Source organism: Ictidomys tridecemlineatus, chromosome 5, assembly GCF_052094955.1.
Source record: "Ictidomys tridecemlineatus isolate mIctTri1 chromosome 5, mIctTri1.hap1, whole genome shotgun sequence".
In the NCBI taxonomy this organism is placed as follows: domain Eukaryota; kingdom Metazoa; phylum Chordata; class Mammalia; order Rodentia; family Sciuridae; genus Ictidomys; species Ictidomys tridecemlineatus.
Window position 1 is genome coordinate 66,777,253 of NC_135481.1, and position 9,289 is coordinate 66,786,541.

The 9,289-nt window shown below is 45.0% G+C and overlaps 1 long non-coding RNA gene across 1 annotated transcript; it reads left to right on the forward strand.

Annotated features, from left to right (window-relative positions):
- Window positions 1–2,317: 2,317 nt before the first annotated feature.
- LOC144377830 (uncharacterized) lies at window positions 2,318–9,023 on the forward strand. The gene is made up of 2 exons (XR_013439010.1): window positions 2,318–4,429; window positions 6,140–9,023. It is a non-coding gene; the product is annotated as an uncharacterized LOC144377830 (long non-coding RNA).
- Window positions 9,024–9,289: the final 266 nt, after the last annotated feature.

Genomic DNA, 9,289 nt, shown 5'->3' on the forward strand with positions numbered 1-9,289 from the left:
ATTCTCTCTGTCTCTCTCTCTCTTTAAAAAAAATGTTTATTGCTAGGGCAAAACTTATGACATTTTTAAGAATTGTGATACTACACCATTCAGGATAGTCTAAATGTTATAATAAAAACCTCCAGACCTCAGTGGTTTAACATAATAAAGGCTTATTTCTCTATTATAGCTCAAATGAAGGTCACCTGGTTGGGATGGGAGAGTGCTCTGCACATCTGTCTGGAACCAGGGATTGGTCATAGAATGGCTTCCCATTTGCCAAAGCCCTGGAATGCTCCCCTGGATCGTCTGATTTCAGCTGTTATGTAAAGGGAGAAAGAGTGTGAAGATTCTAAGCTGGTTTTAAGGCCAGGCCTGGAAGTGACTCACATCACTTCTCTGCCCACCTTCCAACTGTCTGGAACTCAGTAACCTGACCACTGCTAACCTCAAGGGAGGCTGGGAAATGTAGTCTTTTGGGGGTATGCACAAGAAGGGTTTGGTGAACACAGAGCCAGCATTGTCCATTGTCTGCTTCAAACATAAGCAAGTCCCAACCAGCAAAGTGTTTCCAATTTACATTCCTACCAGCAGGGTATGAGAACTCCTATTTCCCTACACTCTCAATAGTTAAGAGGATAAGACAAGTGTGTGTGTGTGTGTGTGTGTGTGTGTGTGTGCGTGCTTTCCACAGATTTGCACACGACATTGTTACTTCAAGTAGACTCAGCATCTGCTTCTGTCTGTAGGTAATCTTACTGGAAAGTCGGGTTCTAATTCCTGATTGGTTTTAGTACAGCCACACCTTTCAACTGTCTCCCAGCCTAGCCTGAGTTTCTACACCTTTCTCTGCCTATTCTTTCTTCTCTCTTCCTTTCTCACTTATCCCCCAACCCCACCAAAAAAAAAAAAAAAAAAAAAAAGTGTTTTATATAGGTGTCTGCAAAATGGGCCAGGGTTACAGGGATCTTACCCAATCCCACTGCCCCAAACCCATCCCTGAATGCAAGGCTTACTTAGAGGCCCAAGGAGATTAGAGCTCTGCATTTTTTTATGCCATCTCAGGTATGTCCTGACATTTACGTAAAACAAAAGTTCAAGAACAGAATTTGGAGGCAAGAATTGCTGCCAGATGCTGCCTTGGCATATCAGCTTTGACCAAATCATCCAGTGGCTTTGTCTTTACTACTCGGTGTTCCACCAGAATAACCTTTCCCTCCCTGGGTGGTAGAGTCAGGAAGAGTAAACTGCTTAGAAATCAAAAGGGGAAGACCATAGAATTGTGTAAAGTCTCTTCTTGCTTGTCTTCATGGGAACTCAGGTTGCTGAACACTGGCTCACATTTGAGCTGTGGTTTCCTCCTTGTTTTGAAATGCAATTACTAGAAGATAATGCTTTCGAATGGCTTCTTGTCTTTATCTTCCGTGGGATAGCTAGTTGTTGTCTGATGATTAGCTAGAAGGCCTGGCTCCTTGGCAAAGCAAGGTTTCCAGTGAGATCTGCAAAAAAGTCTTCAAAAAGTAGACTTGTCCCAGGCCTCCTGGGACCCGAGGGCTTGGCATAAGCAGAGCAGAGAAATGCAAATCAGGTGAGTCAAGATTTCCTAGGCAGGCATTGGTGCCTAGCATGCAACAGTCCTAAAAGCCTAGGACTGTTTTCTTAGGACTGAACCACTGCCTTGGCCTTCCAAGTCCCATCCTCCAACCTTGTTCTCTGGGCCTCCTGAGTGAGTGACTCACACCAAGTGAGACTTATGACCTAGAAAAGGAAACAGGAAGTGGCTTAGAGATGTAAAGAGCACAGCCCAGGGAAGGGCTGTGGTTGAATTTGAACACGGTAGACTTACCGTGTACAGTGAGCAAAGGTGTGACGTGGCATCCTCCCACTCCCTCCATCACTAGGATGCTCTCTGGCAGGGCTGGACCATCTCAATAGGAGTGGGATGACTTTCTGGGGCGGTGTAAAGGGGTGGCAGAAGCAGCTCTGTGGCTGGTTCAATGGCCTCTCTCCAGAGTGAGCCCCTGGGTGAGGTGACAGGCTGCTCTTCACCCATCTTTGCAAATGGGCTTGGGTTTGAGGGGAGGAATTTTTACAGGCTTTATAAATGGGAGACCTCAAAAAGTGCTTCCATTGCCTTTTCCAACAAGAAATACTGACCTCTGACACCTGCCAGATATTCCAGGAGAATGTCCAAAGCCCATTGGGGAAGAGTTCCCTTCATTTGTACAGAGAAACACAAGTCCACTGTCATCCCTATAATCCCAGAGGGAGGCTGCCCCTGCCCTCACATGGCCCCAGAGTGATTTGGCTGCAGGAAGGGTGGCTGATCCAGGGGGAAAGCAGAGCAGAGGGCTGGCCTCCCTGTGGATGGAGGCCACTACCCAGGGTTTCCCTGCTTCCTTTCCTAGCTCTCCCAGGGATGGGCAGATGTTAGCCCCCGGCTGGTGGAGGCTGAGCCCTGGGGCTGGTCCTGCAATGGCATCCCATCTGTTCTTCTTGGAGCCTCTGCCTACTCTTCCAGACACCACCCCTGCACCTCCTCAGTCATGGAGAGGAACATATCATGCTTTTGTGTTTTCAGGCTGTTCCATAATATCTGGCCCAATGCTGGGCCTATGGACCCCAAAGACCCACCTCTGTGGCAGGTCAGGGCCTGAGCACTGGAGGACCCCACTCAGTGCTCAATTCCACCATCTATAAATTAGCTCTTTAGTTTTTTTAGAGTTTAATCCTCAAGCTGGCACCGGAAGAATTATGAGGTGGGAGTGTAAGCTATTACAAAGACTTGTTCTTGGTTACAAAGACTTAGACCTCCAGAATCTAATTTTCTTAGGGAAGATCCTGGCAATCTGTACATCTAGAAGTACTTCTTTCCCAGATTGGCCGCTGCAGTCAAATTTAAGAACCTTTCTCCATACAAATCCTGGTCTCGTTTATTCTCCTTCCTATGAAAATAACTTTCTTCCTTTTCAAACTTTTGTGGCTACTGAATATGATATCTGAAGCAGAGGGATCCACTCACAGGAGTGGCCAGAGGGATTGTCATTTTTAACAGGGAGGGATTTGAAGACGCCAACCCTGGATTACCAGGCTGCCTGTCTCTACTGTTTTCACTGGCCTGCAATCATTACCAGCACCTCTACAGCTTTTTCTTCTCTTTTACTCGGGGAGTCAAGCCTGATGCTTTAGGAGGTTGTGCTCTTGGAGTCTTTCAGCACAGGGGCCAGGAAATTCAACTTCACATTCACTGAAGGAACAGGAGTGGGATCCGTTGGTGTTTCTCTCCAATGAGAGAAAACATAACCCCAGGGAAACATGAAGAGCTGAGGAAGATGATGCCATGAAGATATCAGGAAAGTACCAAACACCCTTTGCTCTGCTCACCCTGTGATCTTTTCCAGCCCCCTCAGACCTCCCCCTGGTAACCCAGCATGTCCTGGTAAAGCAGCTGACTGGAAAAAATCATCCAACCCGATATGTAGCCCTGGCCAGTTCCCACAGTGAAAATACTCCCATCATGGCAGATTTTAAGTTTCTAGTGGTTCAACAACTGGTCTACAAAAGTCTTGGGTCCTTAGCAATAGTCTCTTGCAAACCAGGAAGAGACAATATCAACACGAATTATTGCAGCCCTGCCCTTCAGAATCCCCACATCTCTCCCAGAGTGAATATCATGTTTGATCTCTCTGTTAGGAGAAGTGTGCCCAGACTGTAATGACTAAATTTTATCATAACAGAATAAAGAGGGTATTTTTTTTTTTTTGTCTACTAAATTGAGTTCTTATTTCTCAGTCTTGATGTGGAGACACCAAGACTTTCCAGGGCTGGGGAAATTAGGGGGAGCCCTGTGGAGCTTCTCGTGAGCAGAGGTGGCAGTGCTGACACACAAGGCCTCACAGATCCCTAACTGGACCAGTTTAAAGTGGTGGGTTGGTCAGCCGTCTGGATTCTGGGTCCTACCTGTTGTCTTAAATGGTGCTAAAAATGGATTCTTTCTTTAAAAGCTGTGCTTGGGAAGAGTCTATCCAAAAACAAAAGGCTGAACAGCCCAGACTGATCTTTTCTGATTTTGAGAGAGTTTTGTGAACAAGGGAAGTGGAGAATGGGGCAGGTAGTTCTCATAATGTTGAGCATGACCACATTTACCCACAAGGGTGACAGTAAAGATCACACAACTCTTCCTTCCCCTTCAGGGCCTGGGGATGACGCTGGACTGACCTACTTTTCCTCCCCAAACGCTGGGCAGTCATTGCCCTTTCAGATCTAAACCACCCACGTGGCTGCAGTTTCTGTTCTGCTGCCCTCCTGGGCGTGCTTTTGGCTACAGCCTGTTCTCTAAAGCGAAGCTTAGGAAGCTTACGGTGGGTGTGGGAGTCCTCCCCAGCGGCTCATCTGACAGCTCCTACCCGTGTCTCTCCCATGGGCTTTTGGACTGCTCAAATCCTGGCAGGTATGCAGCACAGGAGAATCTGGGTTTTACACTGGTCTCAGCTGGGGAAGTCAATTAAAGACAGGAAAATTCTCATTGGAAATGGTATTGAATCTAGGATCTTTCTAGTATTCTAGTCACTGAAAGTCAGACACTTAACAAATATTTATTGAAAACTCAACTAGGAGTCACACAATGGGAGGCAAGGGTGTGCAGAGTCCCTGCCCACATGGAGCTTACAGTTTTGTTTTCAGATAAGTTTTCAGATAAGTTTCAGATAAGTTGATAACCAGGATGAAATATGCTTTGAGGGAGAAGCAGAAGGTGCAATTAAAGCACCAAACAGAGAAACCTAGTGCAGACTGAGAGATCCAGGGAGGTTTCCTTAAGGAAAGGAGGTTGAAGCTGAGACAGGAGGGGTGAATCACAGGCACTGGAAGAGAAGATTCTCCAGTTCGCAAAGAATGCTTCAGAAACATTCTCTTCTTGAGGATAGGTTTGAGAATTTAGATAGCGACTATTTTCTCTTCATGCATATGTGGTGGGGACCACTGTAGGCCTGCCCCACAACATTCCCTCTTTTCTTAATAACAAATCCTCAGTTTTTGCAGGATACATAGCTACTCAGAGAAAAGATTATTTGGTGACCTTACTAAATTCTGACCAGTAAGATAAAAGAAGTAATATGTGGGTTTCCTGAGAAGCCAATCTTCTGCTACCTTCTCTGGATGTGGTGGCTGGAGGCTGAGCATCCATCAGGGACCCTGAGGAGAGTTGCTAAGTTTGGAGGAACAGTATTTTAGGTACAATCTGTTTCCCCTGATGACCCCAAGGCTGCCACACCAGCCCTGGATCACCTATCTACAGACTTAAATAAGGGAGAAATAGAGGCTTTTAAAAGCCTCTATTGTTTTGACTATTTTCTGTAATACACAGCCAAATGTAATTCTCACTATTATACACAAACCCTGCACTGAATCATTTTTCCCCACTACACGCAAATTACTTAGAAAAGCTTGTGATACCAATAGTACCTATTTTCTCAGGGCCCTTCTTGCCCTCCCTGGTCCCTTCTTTCCCCTTAGCGTTCGTGCTTCTCCTCCAGGAGTAACCTAAGCTCTCAGCTCAGCAACCTCTGAACTCCTGTTGGCTTTCCTCAGTGGTTACCCTGGCAAGAGTCCTGCATTGGGTGTTTTCAGCTGTGCTGGCTTGAATGGTCCTGTTTTCCCAGCCTTTGACCACTGGAGTTCCCAAGGTCAAGATTCAAGGGTAGAAGGTCATCAGGTCTCACCCTTTGAGGGACAAAATATATTATATTTTGTGCATGTACAAATTTTAAACAGCGGGTCCAACCATTCACCATTATACATAGCTATAAAGCATCAATTTTAAAAAAAAATATGGAAAAAATGTTGAAGTCTTAAGCCCTGGTACTTCAGAACATAAACTTATTGGGAAATAGGATCTTTATATCGATAATAAAGTTAAAATGTGTCATTAGGATCAGCCCTAATCTGACATGACTCATGTTCTTATGGAAAGGGGAAAGTTAGAGACAGACACTCATCCAGGGAGAGGACCATGTGGTGATGGAGGGAGAGGCCGAGCAGTGCTTCCACACGCCGGAGAACACCAAAGATAGCCTTGATCTTGGACTTCAAGCCTCTAGGACTGCGAGACAATGCATTTCTCTTCTTTAAGTGACCCCATCTGTGATATTTTGTTATGCAGCCCTAGCAAACTAATACAAGGTCCCTGAAGTACCAGCCAACAGAGGGATGTGGTAACAGCCACTGTTTACAGTTTTCCCTGCTGTCTCGCATGGTGGTGTGAAGGTGTGGAGAACAGCTGGCCTCCCCTGTTTTCTCTGGCTGATGGAAAATCCAGGAGGAGCACAAAGCACCTCATGAAGGCTACATTGCTCTGAGAATCAGGTGTGTGTCTCCCAGGGAGGTACCAGTAACCACTATGTAGATGGTACTCACTCTGTGTCGGAAGTTGTGCCCAAAGCTTTAATATTCTAACTCCTTTTGTGAATATAACAGATGAGTAAATTGAGGTGCAGAGAGGTTAACTTACTCAAGGTTAGCAGCTCAATGTACAGAAGGTAGGATTTGCATTCAGGCAGGCTAGCCCTAGAGTCCATGGGCACTTTCAAGTTCATGAGTTGGAAGTTGAGCTCAGTCCAACCATATGATAGTTCCTAGTTGATGCTTCCTGGTGTGCTGAGTGAAACTTTGTTCCCGCACCATGTTGATTGCCACAGAGTGGAGTGTGTGTGTGTGTGTGTGTGTGTGTGTGTGTGTGTGTACCTCTTTGTGTTTATCACTAGTGGCTATCCCAGACAGGGTTATATTAAAACACAGCCAAAACTCCAAAGTAGCAGACTCCCATCTCTTCCTCTGTTCATCCTGGAACTTTTATCCATCCATGCCAGGCCGGGAATCTTCACAAAGGACCTAGAGTCCTCTCTTCATCTATTGGCAACCAGTGGATCCTAAGAGAGATCAAATCCTTCAGAAGGGTTTTCCTTCTGCCTACCTCCTGGGAGTCACATTTTAAACAGGGTTCTTCTGGAGAAGCAAGGTGATGTTGATGGACAAAGCCTATCTGTGACCATCTGTTATCATTTCAATATCATCTTTTTGTCCTTTTCATATCAGAAAATTGATATCCAGGTGGGTAGGAATCCTTCAAATTGTACAGCCTTGAAGATCCTTTCTAAAGCTTTTTTCTGTTGAACAATTCTTGTATGTGCACACACACACACTCACGAAAAAACTCCATGTGAGATCTCTCCTGCTTGGACCCCTACCTTTCCAAACAACTTTGGTTTGGCTTGGGGGATTGGAAGGCAGCTGGAATAGGAGGAAGAAAGCCAAAGGACACTCAAAGGCTCTGCAGAAGCAGGCCACCGAGCCAAGCTACCACCAGCTGGCTGCTCCCATCTGCTCACTTTGCCCATCTCACACCATGACAGTCTAAGCTGAGGCTGCCTTGGGCACATAGGCATTTGTTAAGCAGAAGTGAGGTCACAGTTGCTGCAAGCATCATGCTACAGAACACTTTCTGTTCTGCAAATAGTTTTTCATTTTTACTATTTTCTCCTCACCATAACCAGATGTTAACTTGTTTTAAGAGGTTGAATCCAAAGCCCAGCAATTTACTCTGGGGAACCCGAATAAGAGGCTTGGAGCCCAGGCTATAGCAATTCTGAAAGTTCACTCGGTGCCCATGATTGACACCATAGCAATTAAGAAGGTCCTAGAAGTTTGTGCCAAGTGGGCATAGGGACTATTTCCTGTGTAAGGATATTGGTATTTTCTCTCTCATTTGTTCAATAATAATGCTTCAGGTTGATTTTCTAGACTTGACTACAAAGAGGAGGAGGAAGATGATAATGAAACAAACCTATGTGAATTTGGCAGTAAGCCATCTGCAGGTTGTTTATTGTGGCTCCCACCATGCTAGGTTCATGGAGAAGACAAACAGGAGCTTTGCGTTCTAGGAGACTAAAGTCTAAATGGAAAGGTCAAACTAAACTCAAGAAGCAGGTAGGCAACTGATTTGCCTCTAAACAGAGTGGTTTTATTCAGGATTTGCTGATTATATAGACAGAGAGATCTCTCAAATTATCTAGGAAAGAATGGATTTATTCTAAGAGTCCACGTGGCTGGTCCTGGAATTGAGACTGCTCTGGAGCCTGGTGAGTCCTCTCCATCTCTCTTCTGGAAGTCCTAGCTCCTCCCTCATGGTGTCTCTGCCCTCTCTCTCTTTGTGCACCTGTTTCCTGCTCTTCTTACTAATGATGCTTCCTCTGCTCACTCAACTTCTGTTCTTTCCTAACCCCAACTTGCATGTGACTTCCACCTGCTAAGATTCTGAGTCCACATTTAGGCATCCTCTCAACCTCAACTACCACCCCAAGATGTAAGTTCTTTCTGTATTTGGTAGTTGTTACTTCCAGGAGAGCTTCTGATTGACCCAGCTCCTATGCCTCTGTGAACCTATATTGGCTGACCTTAGGTCACTTGCCCATCCCAGTAGTCTAGTCGGGTGTGGCCAAGAGTAGTTGATCACAAGTCACGTAAAGGACTACAAGCCAGTAGACCCCTTTACGATTCCTGTGTAAGGTTATTTAATTATAGTCAACCAACGGTCACAAGAAAAGAGAAATCCCTCTGAACTGGAGAAAGTGGACTTCATAATCATAAGATGATTGGGGTTTTATCATATGGTGTTTAAGTCACAGCAGAGAAGAGGAAGCTGAAATCCTGGAATCAGTATGATGGTAGATTGTTTTAGTGTTCACAATGATTTGCTTCCCTTTCCTGTGGACAGATTCTAGACATCGATGCCCAGACGACATCAGAGGATGAAGCTTTTGTCAATGAAATGTAAGAGGAACATATGTCAATTTTAGGCAAACACTTTGATAACCTTTGCATAGTTCAACAAGTACTCATTTCTCTCTGCCATGAGAACATCAGTGTCCCAAATAGGGACCATTTCATCAGCTTGGGTCCCAGAATGAAAACAACCTGGAGCAGAGCCAGAGCCTGTCCATGAAGGATATGTCATGAAAATAAGTAAACTTTCCCTGTGCATTAAGCCACTAAGGTTTAGGGGTCATTTGTTACTGTTGCATAACTTACCTTATCCTAACTGATAAAAAGATCAAGTTATATTTTTTTGAGAATATCAGATAAATTGGAGACAAGGATGGAAGTTAAGAAGTAATGAACAAATAGTAATGAATATAGATGTCAGGGAGGAAGGACTGGAAGCAGGGCAGCAAGACAAGATATGGAAAGAATGAGACTTCAAGAGTCATTTTGAAGAAAGCTATACCAGGTTTTGGTAACAGGTTGTGATTTTTTT